Source organism: Podarcis bocagei (assembly GCF_964188305.1).
Source record: "Podarcis bocagei genome assembly, chromosome: 11".
Taxonomy (NCBI): domain Eukaryota; kingdom Metazoa; phylum Chordata; class Lepidosauria; order Squamata; family Lacertidae; genus Podarcis; species Podarcis bocagei.
This window is the reverse complement of record NC_138136.1, coordinates 7286447-7305772: the sequence shown is the minus strand read 5'-3', so window position 1 is coordinate 7305772 and position 19326 is coordinate 7286447. Positions and strand designations below refer to the sequence as shown.

The 19326-nt window shown below is 42.9% G+C and overlaps 1 pseudogene across 1 annotated transcript; it reads right to left on the bottom strand.

Moving 5' to 3' along the window:
• Positions 1-8435: 8435 nt before the first annotated feature.
• On the bottom strand, positions 8436-8767 carry LOC308597523 (COP9 signalosome complex subunit 9 pseudogene; annotated as a pseudogene). The gene has a single exon. The product of its transcript is annotated as a COP9 signalosome complex subunit 9 pseudogene (transcript).
• Between the last annotated feature and the right edge of the window lie 10559 nt (positions 8768-19326).

Here is a 19326-nt window from a genome sequence, read left to right as displayed (position 1 = left end):
CTGGGCAAATTAAGATGGTGGGTGGATGTGAATCAACAGCACTGCTTTACAGCACATGCAGCAGCCCTGTAAACAAAGTTCTTCAAAAGTTGGGAATGTAAGAAGCCGCCTTAGACTGAGTCAGACCAGTGGTCCATCAAGCTCAGCGTTGTCTTCACTGACTGGCTGAATCTCTCCAGGGCTTTAGAGTATGATTTCTTCCAGCCTGACCTGGAAATGCCAGGGATTGGATCTGGGACCTTTGGCATGCAAATTAGATGTTCTGATACTGAGGTAGGTGATCTGGAGGCCCAACACCAAAGACCTGGGACTCAAGTGCCCTCAGCCCCTTGTCCTTAACAATGTCATGGTTGTCTACTCTGAGCTGAATTTGGCAAGGGGAAGGGAAGGGGAAGAAAGATGAAGAATCCAGAAAGCAATAGCTATAGAAGCTCTACTAAATCATCACTCTCTAAGAACGCCACATGCTTTGTAATTTAAAACCACAACTGTCTAACTCTGAAACCATGAGCGCTTGAAACCTAATTCTTTTTTGTTTAAGAACCTTTAATTCCCTTGATTTTATGGGGGTGTATCAATATGTATGAATGCAATCTATATTCTAATAGTCCTCAATGCGTAAAAATAAGCCCCAAGTCAGAATTTCTAGCTACACCCCAAGTTCAATCACACATTAAGAATGTTTTTAAACAGAGGCCAAGCTATGTTTTGCCATTGTTTTTGTTTTATCCAAACTCTATGCAAGATGACAGACACCCAAATTTTCAATCCCCATCTGCCACATCTGAGCAGACAATGATAAATACATCATATGGGATTGGAGAGGAATCTGTCTCCTAGGCAGTGATTTATTATTGGTAGTGTACATTGTCAATTACTCATAGGCACTGCAAATGCCCAAACTTTATGTTTATGGTAACTGCACAGTAAATAATAGATGACTGTGTAATATATGAGTACCTATCAGTCTGAAGCAGAGATACCAAGCATCAGAATATAAGTCTCCACTTTAATGTGTATCAAAGATTTCTACACATTAACTATCTTCCTTTAAAAAATAAATCAGAACATTGACATTTATAAAAGAAGCAAATGGGCTAGTAATTTATTGACCAAATTTCAATTTTAAAAAGAAAGTGCACTCTTAACCTTTTGACACAGAATAAACGGTTCCCTAATAGCCAGGGGGGAAATGTCAAAAACTGAAAATTGACAAATATATATTACTGTAAGGTTTCAACAGGAGACAATAAACAGGCAAACAATGAACAGAGCCAATATATCTTGACTGCACAGGAGAAAATGATAAGGTTCTCAGGCAGAAAAGAAGCAAAATCAAAGAATTCATCTGTATAAATTGTGGTGGCCCCTACTAAGAGAGTGATTTGAAGACTGCATTCTGAAAGCGACCTATTGTGACGTGACCATGCCATTGGCTACACCACACACCCAATTTGCATTTCAACCTACATTTACTAAGCCTATGGTAAGATGGCAATTGTACAGTACATTTTTTCTTCCTCTACAGGATGCAGCTGTTTGTTATCCATTAAAGTCCACAATATATCCCCAACAGACTTATTCAGGCAGTCTTCTGAAGATGCACATGCAGTGTAGATGGGGTAGGAGTGGGCTCTCAAGGCTCACCTCCAGCGTCTTCACCAACCTTCTCTGTATTGCACAGGGAAGGTTTTCAGGGGACTTCTACTCCTGCTTGTTTGGCCCTGCTCTCTCAGGGGCCCTGATCATACAGATGTGTTTACTCTGCTGGGATAGTATTTGTGTGCATCTACACTTTAAGAATTCACTTCTTCAAGCAAAGCACCTATATTCAATGTTGAATCTAAGATATGTACACTCATATATTGGGCAATACATTTATGACACTGGGATGTTAGGGTGCACCAGAGCAACAAGAGCCATGGCTTAGCTACTGGACAGGACAGCCTATACTGGCAGGCCTTTTTCCTGCCTTTCTTTTTGCTAATTCTGCTGTCACCTGTCAGGCACTCGAATCCTGTCCAACACTTAATGTGGACAAGTTGAAGTCTTTTAGAAGGGAGGAAAATGAGAACTCTGGTCCTCCAGCTCCTGTTGCTGAGCTGGAGTTAACTATGGACGTCTCTAGACATCCTTTTTATTGTGCATTCACGATGGCGTGTACTCATTGTGCCATTGGGGTCACACACAATCCTGCTTTCAATTTTTTGTGGATTCTAAAAATTGTGCAAAATGCAGCTAAATTGTACTCATTTGGTATGTGCTTTATATTATTTTTCCCACCAGATATGCATTTTTGTGTCCTTCTCAGTGTGTTTTTCCTAAAATACACTTCACTTCACTTCACTTCACTTTTCACTTCACTTTATTATGTAACTGGATAATGGTGTATAATCAAGCAAAAACTGGAGGGGGCTGACATGAATTTTGCACAAGGTCCCACAACCAAACATCTATCTTAGATCACAACACACTTTCCCAGGTGATCCCAAAGTAGGTCTTTCTCTCATGATGACTTACAGCCCAATTGTCTATAAATATTTCGCATGTATATTTAAAACTGATTAACCAGTAAAGGAGGTGAAACCACCCATTAACCAACCATCAGCCTGCAAAGAGAAACCTCGGATAGTTACATGCACCAAGTATGATCTGCATGGAGACATTTATTCTTGATTTAAGGCTTGCAGGAAATACCAGTACTCTGCCAAAGTGTCTAAGAGAATGTTAAAAGAGCCTTTCTTCATTCACATGTCTGTTTCCATTTGCGCCACAGACTTTGGGTCCACTGAAGTCCTCTCCCCACCCATTTTTCTTTTCTGAAATATGTCATGTTGAAAGCAATCAATGAGATGTCATAATTCCAGTCTATAAACTAAATGGGAATAACAGCTTGGAGCGACCGTAGACTAGTTCTGCAGATAATGGTTTTTATAGACTTCATTAAAAGAGAATGTACGGCAGCAGGGGAAGACACAGCAAAGTTTAATGTGTCTGGAAACATGTTAAATGGCATAAGAGCTTACAGACAACAAAGAAACAGCAATTGCCAATGTATATCTAGCCAAAAACAAATGGCATGATGGGACAACGTCCGATCACTTTTTAGTTCCATTGATTTCACTGGAGAGAGGTAAGGAGGAGCTTTAACTACAGACCATACTAGACATAATGTCGGAGTTCTGTGATTTGAATGATCCATGGTTTTTCTTTTACAAGTAGTCATGGGAGGAGCATTTGGATAAGGGAGAGTGGTTCATCTCATCTTAGGGATGTCAAAGAATTCTGATTAAAACAGAAATGGGAGCAGAAATTGCTGGTGTTCAATTCTTCACCCCACGTTTGGAAAAGAAATAAATCCAATGTTGATTGGCATTCACTGTTCTTGCTTTCAGTCTGCAAATGTTATGCAATTGATTACTTTGCCCCCTCCCCATTTTCATTATGTTTCCTTTGCACTGAAATCAATGAGGTGGAATAATGTGATGTAATTTGTCTACATTTTTGGTAGAAGATGACCTGCAGTGGAAGAGAAACAGAGCTGTATGCAATGAATATAGAAAAGGATACCTTCTTGCATCCCTATCCCCTTATTATTATTTTCCCCTAGTTGAGCAAAATAACAGCTTCCAGTTGTGATTTTCATAAAAGAAAACAAATGGGGTTTGGTGGGTCAATCATGGAACATAATCTTTTGGCTTTTACCCACTGAAATCAATTAACATTTGGATGGATCCTATCCTAATGAAACAGTGGAATTAATAAGGTCAAGATAAAGTTTGAAATAAATGACAACTGAAAGGAGGAGTTTAGAAGAAACAGTGAATGGTGCAGGAGCCCATTTTAATTCAGCCTATCTGGATTTGAGGTTTCCCACAGCCTGCTTCCAATCCCTCAGCTGCAAAGCATAGATCAGTTTTTGAAATTAATCATTTTCTCAACAACCAACTTCACTGGATCATTGGGGAGAAAGGGCAGGATAAAAATCTAAATCATCATCATCTTGCTCAGCAAACAAAAAAATGATGAAAATATTTGCCTATTTCACTTACTCAGCCCTCACTGAAAAAATAAGAGCATAGTCAAGTCAAAATGTTGCTGTTCAACCAATTAGGTGATCACAAAATAGTAGATTCTAATATTATAACAATGGCATTACCGCCAGTTTCTGTTTATAGCAATAACATCTCCCAGAACCAATGGAATAAAAAAAAGTTGAAAGGTCACCACAATCATCAATATTAGTTGTTACAAAATGTGTCATCAACTTCTGAGCTGTCACAGCAAAATGCACAACTGAGGTTGTTACACACTTGTTAAACTAGAAAAATAAACACTGTTATAAGTACCATCCAAATTAGATAGAAATATTCTAAATTATCTTTCTCCTCAAATCTTCTTGCAAACCCAGCATGTTAAAGCTTTCACCTTTGCAGCAGCAAGCAGAAAGTCTAATTCCATATTTCTGAAAACGTAAAAGAAAACCAACCCCAAATAATAGAAACCCTCTTTAATTGACTGACCATCAAGAAGCTATTTGTGGTAATCAGGACAATTGCTAGAAACCACAACCCTGAGTCTTAATGTAATTAACCATTAACTGCTTTCTTTTGCACACCATCTGGAAATCCCTCGGCAACTGTAACCCTTATTGCACAGTTGACAACAGAACCATATTGTCTGCATACTTTAGCATCAACAGTCTGTGGAACAAAACTGGGACTGGTAAGCAAGCTGTCTTCTGAAACGCCGGTAAACGGATAGAGTCAATAGGACACCCTTTGCAACACCTTTGATAATAGAAACCACTTCTGAAAGTTGACCTTCAAAATGACTCTAGGCTGATTTGGACAATTATATGTTGGCTTAATAAAACAGAATATTAAGCCAACTTCAAACTGTGGCTTCATATCCTGTCCTGTTTCAAAACCATTCGTGACAGACTAAAGATGGGTGTTGAATAACATGATTGATTTTATGGGTGTGTCCATAGATAAATCTCTCCCTGTCACTTACACTATGAAAGTCTAAAGTTAACTGTTAACAGTAGCAGATAGGTAGCCGTGTTGGTCTGCCATAGTCAAAATAAAAAAATTCCTTCCAGTAGCACCTTAAAGACCAACTAAGTTAGTTCTTGGTATGAGCTTTCGTGTGCATGCACACTTCTTCAGATACACTGTGTATCTGTGTATCTGTGTATCTGAAGAAGTGTGCATGCACACGAAAGCTCATACCAAGAACTAACTTAGTTGGTCTTTAAGGTGCTACTGGAAGGAATTTTTTTATTTTGTTAACAGTAGCATTTGTGTTTAACAGCAGCAAGCATTATATTTCTGTGAAGGCTTCCCAGTGACCATTCATTTCCCACCCAGAGGTCCAAAGTATGAGGAAGCACTTATGGAACAGAACCTTTTTTTTCTGGAGGGATGAAGGGGTACACATACCCCTAAACATTTTGTGAATCTAAGTTTGGCCTCGTTGAGGGGCAGTATTTCAATATAAGTAAGAAAATGAGAGTACCCCTAAACATATTCTTTTAGGGGGGAAAGCACTGAACGGAACCATATGCTTATTTAAATTATACTCCACGAAGGTTTAACACTTTATGAGTAAGGTCCCCCTCCATTTTATCTATTTACATCTTGAGGGGGTGGGCCTTGCTGGGCCTCCCTGCGATGGCAGAGGGCCTTGTCGGACCTCACAGCCTCTTCCTGATACGTGTGACATAATGTGCACACAACAAGCCCCCACAATGTTGGGTGGAACACAATGCCTCTGTAGGTAGACCTTTCCTACACAGAATGGCTATTAGTGTTCGAACCAGCAACCCCCATTTAGTCCCTTCGACAGGGAATCAAAACCAGGTTGCCTTGCCTGGCTAACCCCACTCAGATAGTTCAAAACCCCAACTGCCATCACTGTCAATCCTTCTCCCACTGAGCATCAAATTCCTATCTGCTCATTAAACTGTCAGCAGCTTGCTTAAATTTTACACCTTCTCTCCTGGTTGACTGCCAGTCTCACCAGCTCTTAATGGTTGCTGGGTCACCAGGAGGCAGGTCCAAAGTCTTTCTGTCACACCATTTACCATAGTTTCCCAATCTGGAATATGTGCAAAACTACAACTAATAGAACACTTCTTTGTCTGTTCAGTCTCTCACACCAATGAAGGAGAAAAGTGTTTGTGTGCTCTGCCAAAATGTTCATTCATATCTCAAGTTTATTAAGCTGCACTGGAAGGACAGATCCTGAAGCTGAGGCTCCAGTACTTTGGCCGCCTCATGAGAAGAGAAGACTCCCTGGAAAAGACCCTGATGTTAGGAAAGATTGAGGGCACAAGGAGAAGGGGATTACAGAGGACAAGATGGTTGGACAGTGTTCTTGAAGCTATGAACATGAGTTTGACCAAACTGCGGGAGGCAGTGGAAGACAGGAGTGCCTGGCGTGCTCTGGTTCATGGGGTCATGAAGAGTCGGACACGACTAAACAACAACATGGTCAACTAAATATGGCCACTGACTTTGCCACATGTATCAATATAATGTCTCCTGTCAATACTGGTATATCAAAATGTTACCCCTAGTGTCTCCTAGTGTATGCTACCAAATAAAATGGTAGCTTTCAAATTATTGGCAAAAACAACGTATAACTGCTTCCCAGACACTTAACTTTCCTAAATCTGGCCTGTTTTTCCAAGATTGTGCAAGTTAAAATTCAGCCCTTTTTCCTAACTTGGTCAATAACAAGTGAAATTCAGAAACGGTACCAAACTAACTGGGTGGTCGTTCCTGGGGTCAGATTTACCACCTACTTTGAATATAGGAACTACTGTATAATGCTCTGCTCTCATCCCTTCATGATCTTGCCAAAGGTGTTTCCATTATGGGCCAAGAACAACCCTTCCTTAATTTTTTGTTCAGCCTGTAGCAGCTTGGCAGCAGCCCTCCATAACCACCAGCCCTCTTGTCTGCTGGTTCTACTTCACCACACCCCTTTCCAACTTTTCTCAAAGGGCGGAAGGGAAGCAGCACCCCAAAAGGCTGGGGAAATCTAAGTTCTCTTCCAAGGTTCTTGTGTTTCTGACTCCCTTTAGTGATGGCTTCTGAGCATGGTTGAATGTAATCATGTAATCCAAGAGGACATGTAATGCAGCTCAAACAAAATATAAAAGTATGAGAAAAAAGCTTATATAAATAACAGGGAGATACTTGCCCATCCACTTGTTGTTGTTGTTTAGTCGTTTAGTCATGTCCGACTCTTCGAGACCCCCCTGGACCAGAGCACGCCAGGCACTCCTGTCTTCCACTGCCTCCCGCAGTTTGGTCAAACTCATGCTGGTAACTTCGAGAACACTATCCAACCATCTCGTTCTCTGTCGTCCCCTTCTCCTTGTGCCCTCCATCTTTCCCAACATCAGGGTCTTTTCCAGGGAGTCTTCTCTTCTCAGGAGGTGGCCAAAGTATTGGAGCCTCAGCTTCACGACCTGTCCTTCCAGTGAGGACCTGTCCTCCTCAGGGCTGATTTCCTGAAGAATGGATACGTTTGATCTCCTTGCAGTCCATGGGACTCTCAAGAGTACCCATCCACTGCATAACCAAAAATAACAAGGGACTGTTTATTATTTTGCATCTTCAAACCTATGATTTTAAAAATTCCTAATACATAATTGTGGGAAGTGGATTTGAACAGTACAATTCTCATCCTGGTCTTCCTCTGAAATTCCACTCCCCAGACCTAGTGACTACTGGGTGGTTACTAGAGAACAGCTGAAACACCACTGAAAGCTCACTAGGGGAGCCAGTCCTGTCAGGTGGGTCTCTCTTTAAGAGCAAGAATGGCAGATCTTTGTAATGCAAGTTTGGGGCTTTTTTGTTTGCATTTTCCTTTCTCAGCATACACTGTAGTGACACTTACAAAAATGAAATCTATAGTTCTTAGAATCGTAAGTCCATGCTTTTCTGGCTTGATAAAAGTTATATTTGAATATTCAGCAGTGTGTGTCAAATAATCAATTTTAGCATTTGGTTTGCTGTGTACAACAGACTCAGCAGAATCGATGAAGAACTACCGGTAGATCTCCTTTGATTATGTTTTTTTATTTGTAATAATTTTTATTAAAGATTTTCCTCGTTTACAAAAGCACATGCATTGTCTCTTTCTTCAGGTTGTGTTTTCAGATCAGTTAAATTTGTTGTGAGACATTGGTGTCATATGCAGCATAGGGTTGGGAAGAAAAGAGGGGGGAGAGGAGGGGGGAAGCTTATGTTCTTTTATGTATATGTGGGGGGGGGTTGTGTCAGTGTCACTTGGGTAGATTCTTTCTATTCACTTATGTTTCCTTGGTAGTGAGAGAGGTTTGGGTGTGGTTGATTGTCTTTGGTTGGCTGCATGGGATTTGTTTGTGCATGTGTGAGGGGGGAGTTTAGTTATTCAACCACCTTTGGCCATTTCGAAGTGCTCTTTCATGGCTTGGAGACAATATTCACATTTTCCTATCTTTTGTTAGGAATAAAGTCTGCTTCTACAAGAAACATAGGTATTTAGCACAGCAGGAAGTTGAATTTCACTGGATATCGTCATCATCAAAATTATTAAAGAAGTCTGCATGTACTGACTTTTTATTGACAGCTAAATCCATCAACAAACTTGTACTTCCCCCAGCCTCCTCAAGGTCCACGTAAGGCCCCGTGCCCTCAAGGAACATCTTGTCCACTGCTGGCTTCATGACTGCGCCCCTCCGTAAAACTTTCCGGCTACCCTCCAACATTTTATTTCTTTGTTTTTTTTATTGGATAACAACTGACACAACTTTATTAAAGTCAATGGAGCTACATGATTTTACACCAGCAAAAGAAAACTAGGGTTTTCCTGTGTGTAGGGAATGAGATAGAGGCCAAACCGCAGTGCAACAATGAACACCCAATCACACTTGAAAGTTTTGACTACAAAGTTTAGTTGTGTGGGGTCTCTTGCTAAAAGGCAGAAAGCCTGAGTCCAATAAACTTCAAGCAGACAAGAAGTGCCTATAGTGTTCCAGCTGATGTCTTTATCTCACTGAATTATTCCTCTATCCTCCTTTGCAATGCTCAGTAATAAATTAATAATTTATGCTAAGTGGAGCTGGCTGCTGTAAACCCAGCTGATCAAAACAGAAAATGCAGTCGAGCTTCATGAAAGCTGTTCCTGAAATCCTTGCAGCTTTAACTGTGAACAGAACCTCTTTGGTACACGTGGACAGTTTAGGTAGTAGTGGGGGTGGCATAGGAGGGCAAGAGAGAAAATGGTTTTATGAAACTATGCCATAATATAATTTTTCTAAATCCCCTGTCTCTAGCAAATACCTAATTCCTCTAATCTTGATTAAAGAGTCCACTGGCATTTGGGAGCTTTTGCCAACCTGATGTGGTATAATGTTTGGAAGATGATGATGGGGCATCAGTCCAGTTGGGGTTTGTGCTTATTTTGGTACTTCCATTGAATAATGAACCACAAGCTATTAACAGTGGAAGCTAGTCTGCCTTCTTGCTTGCGTCCAGTCAAGGATATCAGTTTCCTCTTCTCCCCTGGGTGTCCCACTGAGCCCCAGTCACCACTGGGTATAAAACCTAACATGGCCAGTAGCCAATCTATTCTGATTATCTTCAACATATAAATGCTCTCAGGGTTGTAAATGCTTGATGTACATTAATGAGAATCGCCATTGGCAGGCATCCTTTGCCTTCCAGTTTAGTGCTTAACTGAGCAAGAGGTTTGCTTCATATCTTCACTGCACATATGCTATGCAACACACTACTTACTCCCCCCCAAATAGGAAACATGCACGAGCAATGTTAGTCAACATTGTTCCCTATTGCTACGATGTCATGATTTTTATTTTATTTTAATGTAAGGCACCAATATGCTGGAAACTGTAGAAATTGAGCTCATAACTTGATTGCACATGGCATTCAGCGCTTGCCAAAGCTGACTGATTGAGCCATAAGTCTTTTAAAAAGAGAGTGATATGCCATGACAACAGCGAGGAGAGCACTCTTGCCACACTGGTAACATCTGCAAAGTACTTGCCTGCAAAAGTAACAGCTTCTGTACATGTGGTGCCTCTGTTCAGAGCCAAAGTCAAATCCCGTGTGTTCTGAAGTATCCCACTAAAACTGCAGACAATATTGCTCATATTCAGCACAGCGCAGGATCTGCTTTATCTGTGGCATCAGGATGTTGTTGTTTAGTCGTTTAGTTGTGTCCGACTCTTTGAGACCCCCCTGGACCAGAGCACGCCAGGCACTCCTGTCTTCCACTGCTTCCCGCAGTTGGGTCAAACTCATGCTGGTAACTTCGAGAACACTATCCAACCATCTCATTCTCTGTCGTCCCCTTCTCCTTGTGCCTTCCATCTTTCCCAACATCAGGGTCTTTTCCAGGGAGTCTTCTCTTCCCATGAGGTGGCCAAAGTACTGGAGTCTCAGCTTCAGGATCTGTCCTTCCAGTGAGCACTCAGGGCTGATTTCCTTAAGAATGGATAGGTTTGATCTTCTTGCAGTCCATGGGACTCTCAAGAGTCTCCTCCAGCACCAGAATTCAAAAGCATCAATTCTTCGGCGATCAGCCTTCTTTATGGTCCAGCTCTCACTTCCATACATCACTACTGGGAAAACCATAGCTTTAACTATACGGACCTTTGTTGGCAAGGTGGCATCAGGATACGAGAGGCTATATAGCCTTGCCCTATGGATCAAGTGGAATGAGAGTTGTGCCAAATAGTTGTCCTGTTCTTCTTTTTAAAAAAAGCACACAGAAATTCCTTGTGGGAAAGACCTGTTCACCAAGTAAGAACACTCCCTTAATGGGCAGGTGGAAGAGATGTTGTTGTTTGGGGCGCATTGTTCAGTACAGCGGTGGACAAAATATAGCTCTGGATCTGCTGGATCAGGGGCAAAGGAAGGCAGCATGACACCCGGGGCAGGCGTTGCTACGTAGGGCGCATGTGCGGTGTCGCTACATAGAACACATGCGCTGTATGTAGGAACGCCGCACATGCGCTGTACTTAGCGGTTTGCTGGCAGTGCTGCTCCAGCACCATACGGACGGCGCCGGGATCCTCTGCTCACAGCTGTAGCAGGAACAGAGGGATCCCAGCACCGTCCATATGGCGCTGAAGCGGTGGCACCGGCAAACTGCTATACAGCGCATGTGCGGTGTCACTACATACAGCACATGTGTGCAACGCCGCACATGCACTGTACTCAGAGGTTTGGCAGTGGTGCAGGGAACCTCTGCTTGCGGCTTTAGCCGTGAACTAAGGATCCTCCACATGAGGCTGCGGTGGCTGCTCGCATCGCCACGAGCCCCCATGGGGTGACTTCTTGTCACCCCCACAGACATGGAACCCGGGGCGCACCGCCCCTGCCCCCCCCCCCCCGTTGCGACGCCACTGGCAAGGATTCTAACTCCCCACGGTTTACCAATAGCAGCAACAAAATAATACCCCTCCTGCCACTGCCCTAAATCATACTGTTGAAATTAAGGCTTAGGGTAATCCGGACAGAGTTTTTGTGTGGAAGAACTGTAAGCTCTGTGCACTGCTGATATTCAAAAGATATTTCTGGGCTCAGAATTCTATGATTCTGAGTATATGTCTTTTGTTCGGGGGTTCTAGAAGTAAAATTCAGACACAAAAGTTGTTGAGCTTTTTTTCTGGGAAATGAAACTTTCTTTTGGGAAATCAACCTCAAAATCCTGGATATTTTGCCAATTTTCAGAAATTCCCCCCAGGTGCTCTAAGGATATATACACACATCTACACACATGAGCTGACTGGAACTGATAAAAGTTGGAGTCCAAACTTCTGGAGGGCCTCAGGTGAAAGACGTCTGCTGTAAAGCTTCAGTTACTACTTCCAGAACTTACACATTCCATTTGAACCTCCCAATATCAAGCTTCATATAGTGCCTTTGGAGAGGTAAGATGATAAATTGTGGATATGATATTGTGTTACATTCATCCAGACAAATCCAGATCATCAGTGTTCATGAACTGCTCTTTCTCTGACTTCCCTTTATCTTGAATCGAGAGGAATTCTAACAGGGCACAAAGAATTAAATGAACAAATAACCTGTTAACTGCAGTCCTCTTAACACTGATATTAAAAAGTCACTGAAGAAAGTTCCTGGCAGCTATTTTCTCATTCCTAATAGTACTCTGGCAAGTCGGATAATTATTTGTTAAAATTCCACCCTCTCAATAGCCTCTATTTTTCAAGGATCTGAAACACTCATCTGTTGCATGAAATGGGCTTCCCATTGAAATTGTTTCAAAAATACCATATGGTGTTGGCTAGTTGATAAAAAACCAATTAGCATTTTTAAATAACTTGCAGAGAGATTTTGTGCTTAGGATTTACTTAGTCTGACCTTTAATACAGTGGTACCTCGGGTTAAGTACTTAATTCGTTCTGGAGGTCCATTCTTAACCTGAAACTGTTCTTAACCTGAAGCACCACTTTAGCTAATGGGGCCTCCAGCTGCTGCTGTGCCACTGCTGCACGATTTCTGTTCTCATCCTTAAGCAAAGTTCTTAACCCGAGGTACTATTTCTGGGTTAGCGGAGTCTGTAACCTGAAGTGTCTGTAACCTGAAGCGTCTGTAACCTGAGGTACCACTGTATTTATTTTGCCTTATTTCCACCTTTGCTAGCCTGATGGACTCCCCTCCCAACAGCCATAAGCCAGAATTGCTGGTTAAACCTTTTGGAGCCCCAAATGTCTAGAGGACTCAAGGCTGGAGAAACCTGTCTTAATTTGGTTTTTTGTCCCACAAATGTTGTTTCCCCTTCACAGAACTTTCCTTCCTGTTCTTAGTCTTATTCAAAATGTCTTTCATCTCTAAATCATCTTCTAAAGTTTGCTGGTTTCTTCATATTTCTCACCATTTCTTTCTTCTGGTTCTGAAAACAAATTTTCTCTTTGACCTTGTTCATTTTCTTCTTCCTCTTTTTCTACTTGCTGCCTCAGAATGGCTCTTGAGTCTTCATCTCATTATATAGTTTGTTTATTTGTTTGTTTGTTTGTTTGTTTGTTTGCAGCATTATTATTATTATTATTATTATTATTATTATTATTATTATTATTATTATTATTATTTCATTCAAGCCACTGCTTAAAAATGATTTTAAGCTGTGATCCTGTATGCACTTCCTGGTGGGAGTAAGCCCTGCTGAAAACAATGATATTTACTTCTGAGTAGCCATGTATAGGTTAAAGTTTAAGTCATTCAAAGGCAACTAAGCAGTGCGGTGCTCATCTCGCTTCAAGCTGAGGGAGCCGGCATTTGTCCAGACAGCTTTCTGGGTCATCTGGCCAACATGACTAAACCGCTACTGGTGCAACGGAAATGTTATTTACCTTCCTGCCGCAGCGGTACCTCTTTATCTACTTGTACTGGCGTGCTTTTGAACTGCTAGGTTGGCAGAAACTGGGACAGAGCAACAGGAGCTCACTCCGTCATGGGGATTCGAACCGCCGATGTTCCGATCAGCAAGCCCAAGAGGCTCAGTGGTTTAGACCAGTGTTTCCCAAACGTTTTTGGGCAACGGCACACCTGTGTACTAAAAAAAAATCTCGCGGCACACCACCATTAAAGCCCCGCCCCGTGACGTCAGCGCGCAGCGTCACGCCGGGAGGGACGCACAAAAGTGAACGTTTTTTCCCTCGGCAGCTCCTCTCAGCTGCGCTCAATCCGCCTCCGCGCAGGCTGAGGGAGGGAGGGAGGGGCGCGTGTGACCCGTCTCTGCTGGGAGACCAAACCCAGCGAGACAGAGTCGCGCGGAGGCGCCCAGGCAGCGCTGCCGGCTGCGAGGAGGAGCGCCAGGCAGCAGCAGGAGGCGCGGCCTCTCCTCGCCGCCCCCGCCCCGCCTCTCGCCGCCCGACTCGCCCGCCTCCCTCCAGGCATCTCGCGGCACACCAGCCGGTGTCTCACGGCACACTCGTGTGCCGGGGAACACCGGTTGGGAAACACTGGTTTAGACCACAGTGCCACCCACTCCCTTCAAGTCATGTATATGATTGCTCGGTTAATCTCCAGAACCACTTCTCAAATCATTTTCAATAAATTTTGATCCACTTCCCTCAAAAAATAAAATAAAAAAGGACTAATTCCAGATATATCTTTTTCTAGGTCATGGAGGGATATTTTCCACCTGATACTTCTGCAATATGTTCATCTAAATTATCAATGTCTTCTTCCATAAGTATGTCATTCTTGGGAGGGGTACCTTCTCACTGTACTTATTACGTGATTATGAGCTCTCATTGAAGCCCTCCAAACTTTTAACATGGTGTGAATTATAGAAAGTAACTCGTCGTTATTTCCACCCGTATAATTAGTCTCCTGAGACTTGTCTTGAGGTTTCAGATCTCCAACAGCACCAGTCTTGCCTATTTGCTAATCATCTATAGTAGACAATCTACCTCATTCTTTCCATTATATAACACCTACAGTGCTGGGTTACCCAATATGTAACCTAGGCAGGCCAGCAAAGCAGAGGCATACAACAATGTGAGGGAAAATAAAAAAAATCCTTCCAGTAGCACCTTAAAGACCAACTAAGTTAGTTCTTGGTATGAGCTTTCGTGTGCATGCACACTTCTTCAGATACCTTCAGATACCTTCTTCAGGTATCTGAAGAAGTGTGCATGCACACGAAAGCTCATACCAAGAACTAACTTAGTTGGTCTTTAAGGTGCTACTGGAAGGAATTTTTTTATTTTGACTATGGCAGACCAACACGGCTACCTATCTGTAACTGGAACAATGTGAGGGGTTTGTTTTAAGAATGTGATATCTGGGATTTTTTAAAAAAGCATCAAAGTAGTTATAATGGGAAAAATCAGAATTTCATTAGCCTTCTTTGTTGCCCACTACACAGTCTTCCCTAATCTTTCTATTCTCTTTTTATTGCTCATCCCCACCTAAACCAGGCAGCGTCCTAGGAATGTATATCAAAATAATGTGAGGAAATCAGATCCTGTCTTGTGTTGCAATAAATATGGGTTTTGTTTTATTATTTTAACATTTTATATTACAGTTTAGTATTGTTTTTATTTTGAACAACATATTGAGGGCACCATCTTTTCAATGCTTACCAGCGATTTCCCCCCTAGAAAAATAGGTGCCAGTACTCACCAGGAAGTTATTCTTGTAAGTGTCACACCTTTTAACAACAAAATAGAGGTGCTGTTTCTGCAAACCCTTGAGTATTCCCTGAAAAAAAGCACTGGTGCTTACGTCTTCTAAAGGCCTCAATCTGGCTCTGATCACCTGTGCCTAACCAAAAAGTGTCAGAAACCTATCCTCCTGGTTCTGAGAAGTTCCCACCACTCCTGTCAGCACTCTACTCTCCCAAATCACCAAATCAATTTCCCCTCCCCTTTCCTTTACCATTGCTGTGAGGAGAGATGAATTTCTGGTTAATTGTGTGATCTCATTCACTGCTTTCATCTTCCTCAATTGATCCAATCTTATTTGCATGCTCCCCACACCCAACATGGTTAATATTTGTGATTTCATTCCTAGAAGAGTTTGTGCATGTTCAAATATGTTCCTATAAGTGTGTGTTCAGAATATATTGTAATGTTTGTTAAGGAATCATTGGAGGGGTTAAGATAATGGGGCTATTGTTTGTTGTATGTATGACTGGGGGGTCGGACTTTAATGTGTCCCTGATTTAAAAAAAATATTAATTCCTAAAATCATAAATGATTGAACAAGGGACAATAACTTCAACACCCTCATTGTGCATTAAGCATTTGTGTCACACACACCCCTCCCCAAGGAACAGCTTTAGCTTTGGAGAGATGGATATATTTTCTTTAACTCCTCTCCCCCGCCCATGTCTGTGTGTGTGTGTGTGTGTGTGTGTGTGTGTGTGTGTTTGTGTGTGTGTGAATTAAAAAAAAAAACTCCTGTCCATTCAGAATGAAAAGTGAAAGAATTCAAGTAGAATACTGCCATCAAGTGTTTTCTAAGTGTTATTGCTGAGAGAAAATTTTATCAGCGTACATAGCTGATCCAAAAAATGGCTGTAGTAAGTATGAAGTGCAACGGCTTTCCACCCAGATCTTCCTCCAGTGTGCTCTGATTTTCAGAGATATTTCTAGTTAATAGCTACATTTCAGCCTGTGTTTTGGGGTATGATTTGTCTTTTGGAGAGAAGGTGGGGGTTCTGAACACTGCCAGTTTTTATTTCGTGGAATTAGTATTGTGTGATGCCCACAATAGTTCTTAGGCTTTCAGATGTGCTTTCAGTCCCCACAAAAAGGTCGGGAACCCCTGCCTTAGAGCAAGTGTGCAGTAAATGAGCAGAAAGTAGTCTGGAAATTAAAACCAAATCCTATATATCCACTTTAGCTGTTGTGGTACAGTTACCTGTACTTGTTCTGGCACAGCTAAAAGCAGCGCCCTCTACCGAACAAGTGAGGCAACGGCCAGAGGCTTCTGCAAAGCCTATTATTGACATGCAGCCTAGCATTAATTTCCCTTTATCCATAAGGGCCAAGGGCTGATCAAATGAACTTTAATAGATGCAGCGAAAGCATTGTCAATACTTTGCGAATACTTCTGGTGAAACTGATGAGTAAGATTAATAATAAAGCATAAAACATCTCCCGATGGTGTGGAGAGGGGTGAGCCTTTTCCTCACTCCTTTCCAGTTTTTCTTTTCTGTTTAATTATTTTGTTTGTTTTGCATGCATTGCCGCATGCACACCCATGTACAGTGGTACCTCAGGTTACAGACGCTTCAGGTTACATACGCTTCAGGTTACAGACTCCGCTAACCCAGAAAAAGTACCTCGGGTTAAGAACTTTGCTTCAGGATGAGAACAGAAATCACGCAGCAGCAGTGCAGTGGCAGCAGGAGGCCCTATTAGCTTAAGTGGAGCTTCAGGTTAAGAACAGTTTCAGGTTAAGAACGGACCTCCGGAACAAATTAAGTTCTTAACCCGAGGTACCACTGTACTGAGTCATGAGAAGGCCAGGCGCGTAAGGGCTTAAAAACTCAGAACAGCCACCCATTGCAGCCCCCGGCTCCTGAGCTTTCCCCACTGCAAGTGGGTGGTGAGCAGGGGCCTGGTAGGCAGCTGTCTTATTTGGGTCATCGCAGGCAGAGAAGGAGGGATGGGCAGCAATGCCGGCAAGGAGGAACCCACTGTCTTGGCTAGCTGAGGCTCACACTACAGACTGGCATTACCAGCAGCCAACTAGTGAGGACCCAGTAGGACCCAGGTCAACCGGCAATGGAGAAGAGGTGAGGAGCATGTTTGGATTTGGATTTGATATCCCGCTTTATCACTACCCTAGGGAGTCTCAAAGCGGCTAACAATCTCCTTTCCCTTCCTCCCCCACAACAAACACTCTGTGAGGTGAGTGGGACTGAGAGACTTCAGAGAAGTGTGACTAGCCCAAGGTCACCCAGCAGCTGCATGTGGAGGAGCGGAGACGCGAACCCGGTTCCCCAGATTACGAGTCCACCGCTCTTAACCACTACACCACACTGGCTCTCATGTGACAGCAGTTGGCCAGTGGGACAGTGTCCAATGACCGTGTGTGTTCCTTTCTCTCTCCTATCTATGTCTGTCTGAAGAAGAGAGAAATATGAAATGGTTGGATGCTTTGTAGATGCATTATTAATAATACCTTTACCTCAGGGGTAGGGAATCTTTTCATTCTGAGAGCCACATTCCCTTCTGGACAACCTTCTGGGTGCCATATGCCAGTGGTGGTTGGGGCAGAGGTGAAAGTGGGAAGAGCAACAAATGACTTTTACTTTTGTGCAGAAGGCTAGGTAAAGGGACCCCTGACCATTAGGTCCAGTTGTGACTGACTCTGGGGTTGTGGTGCTCATCTCGCTTTATTGGCTGAGGGAGCCGGCGTACAGCTTCCGGGTCATGTGGCCAGCATGACTAAGCCGCTTCTGGCGAACCAGAGCAGCGCATGGAAAGGCCGTTTACCTTCCCGCCGGAGCGGTACCTATTTATCTACTTGCACTTTGATGTGCTTTCAAACTGCTATGTTGGCAGGAGCAGGGACCGAGCAACGGGAGCTCACCCCATCGCAGGGATTTGAACCGCCGACCTTCTGATCAGCAAGTCCTAGGCTCTATGTTTTAACCCACAGCACCACCCGCGTCCCAAACGTGCAGAAGGCTAGTGGTTTCTAAACATACTCTTTCATCCCTCTTTATCCTCCATCCAGTTGAGCAAGAGGCATGAGCAGCGTTCAAGAGCACGTTCCAGCCAGGCAAAGCACTCCAGCAGGGGGCAAAGCAGAACCAGCCAAGGATGTGACTAGGGAGGGAGTATGGCTTGGGGACAGTGCCAAGAACCAGGCGGAGAGGCCAGGAGAGCCACACTTGGCTCCACAGGGAGGAGTTTCTCCATTTCTGATTTACCATATGTTGTGTCCTGTGAAACGATGGGCACATTTTGAATTCTGTGACATGTGACTAGCCTTGGTGTCAGTGTTACTCATCTGTAAAATGTGAAAATATGTTTTGAGTTCGATGTCATGGATTGCAATGAGGCCAAAGTAGATGAAAGACGTGAAATAAACACTTGGGTTTGAATTCAGCATTGCGCTGCATCAAATGTTCTGTCCGTGTGCCTCACAGACATCCATTCTTATTGTTTGTCTTTTGATCACAAGCAAATATTATTTGATGCTAGAGCCAGACACCCAAACTCTGAAGTCTGTGAAGTTGGATGTAATGGAAATGAAAGCACATGTGCAAGAGTTGCTAGGAATAATGAAACAACACAGGTAAGCTTGTGAAGAGACCTTTAGCACAATAACAGAGAATGCGGAGAAGTGGATGTAGGACTTAAAGCATCTAGACCAGAGCTTTCCAAACTGTGTGTCGCAACACATTAGTGTGTCGGCTGCAGTGTGTAGGTGTGTTGCACTCCCTGTGCTCCTCCTCGGGCTGGAAAGGGGTTAGTTTATCCTCCGATTTGCTAGTAAAACTGAATTACTATGTCGCAAAATGGTGCATGCCTGAAAAGTGTGTCACCAACTTGAAAAATTAGGAAAGCTCTGACCTAGGCAAACCAAACGACTTTGGGAACACCCACTCCATACAATAAAAGCACATTCAACACACATTTGAAACAAATTAGTTCCCTCAAAGAATCTTAGGAACTGTAGTTTGTAAATCTGTGAGGGGGAAACTGCATTCCCAAGGATTCTTTAGGGGAAGTCATGTGCTTAAATGCACTATATAGTGTGGCTCTCTCAGGAAAGCATCATTCCAGCCAATCCACAGAAGGCGTCTACTGGT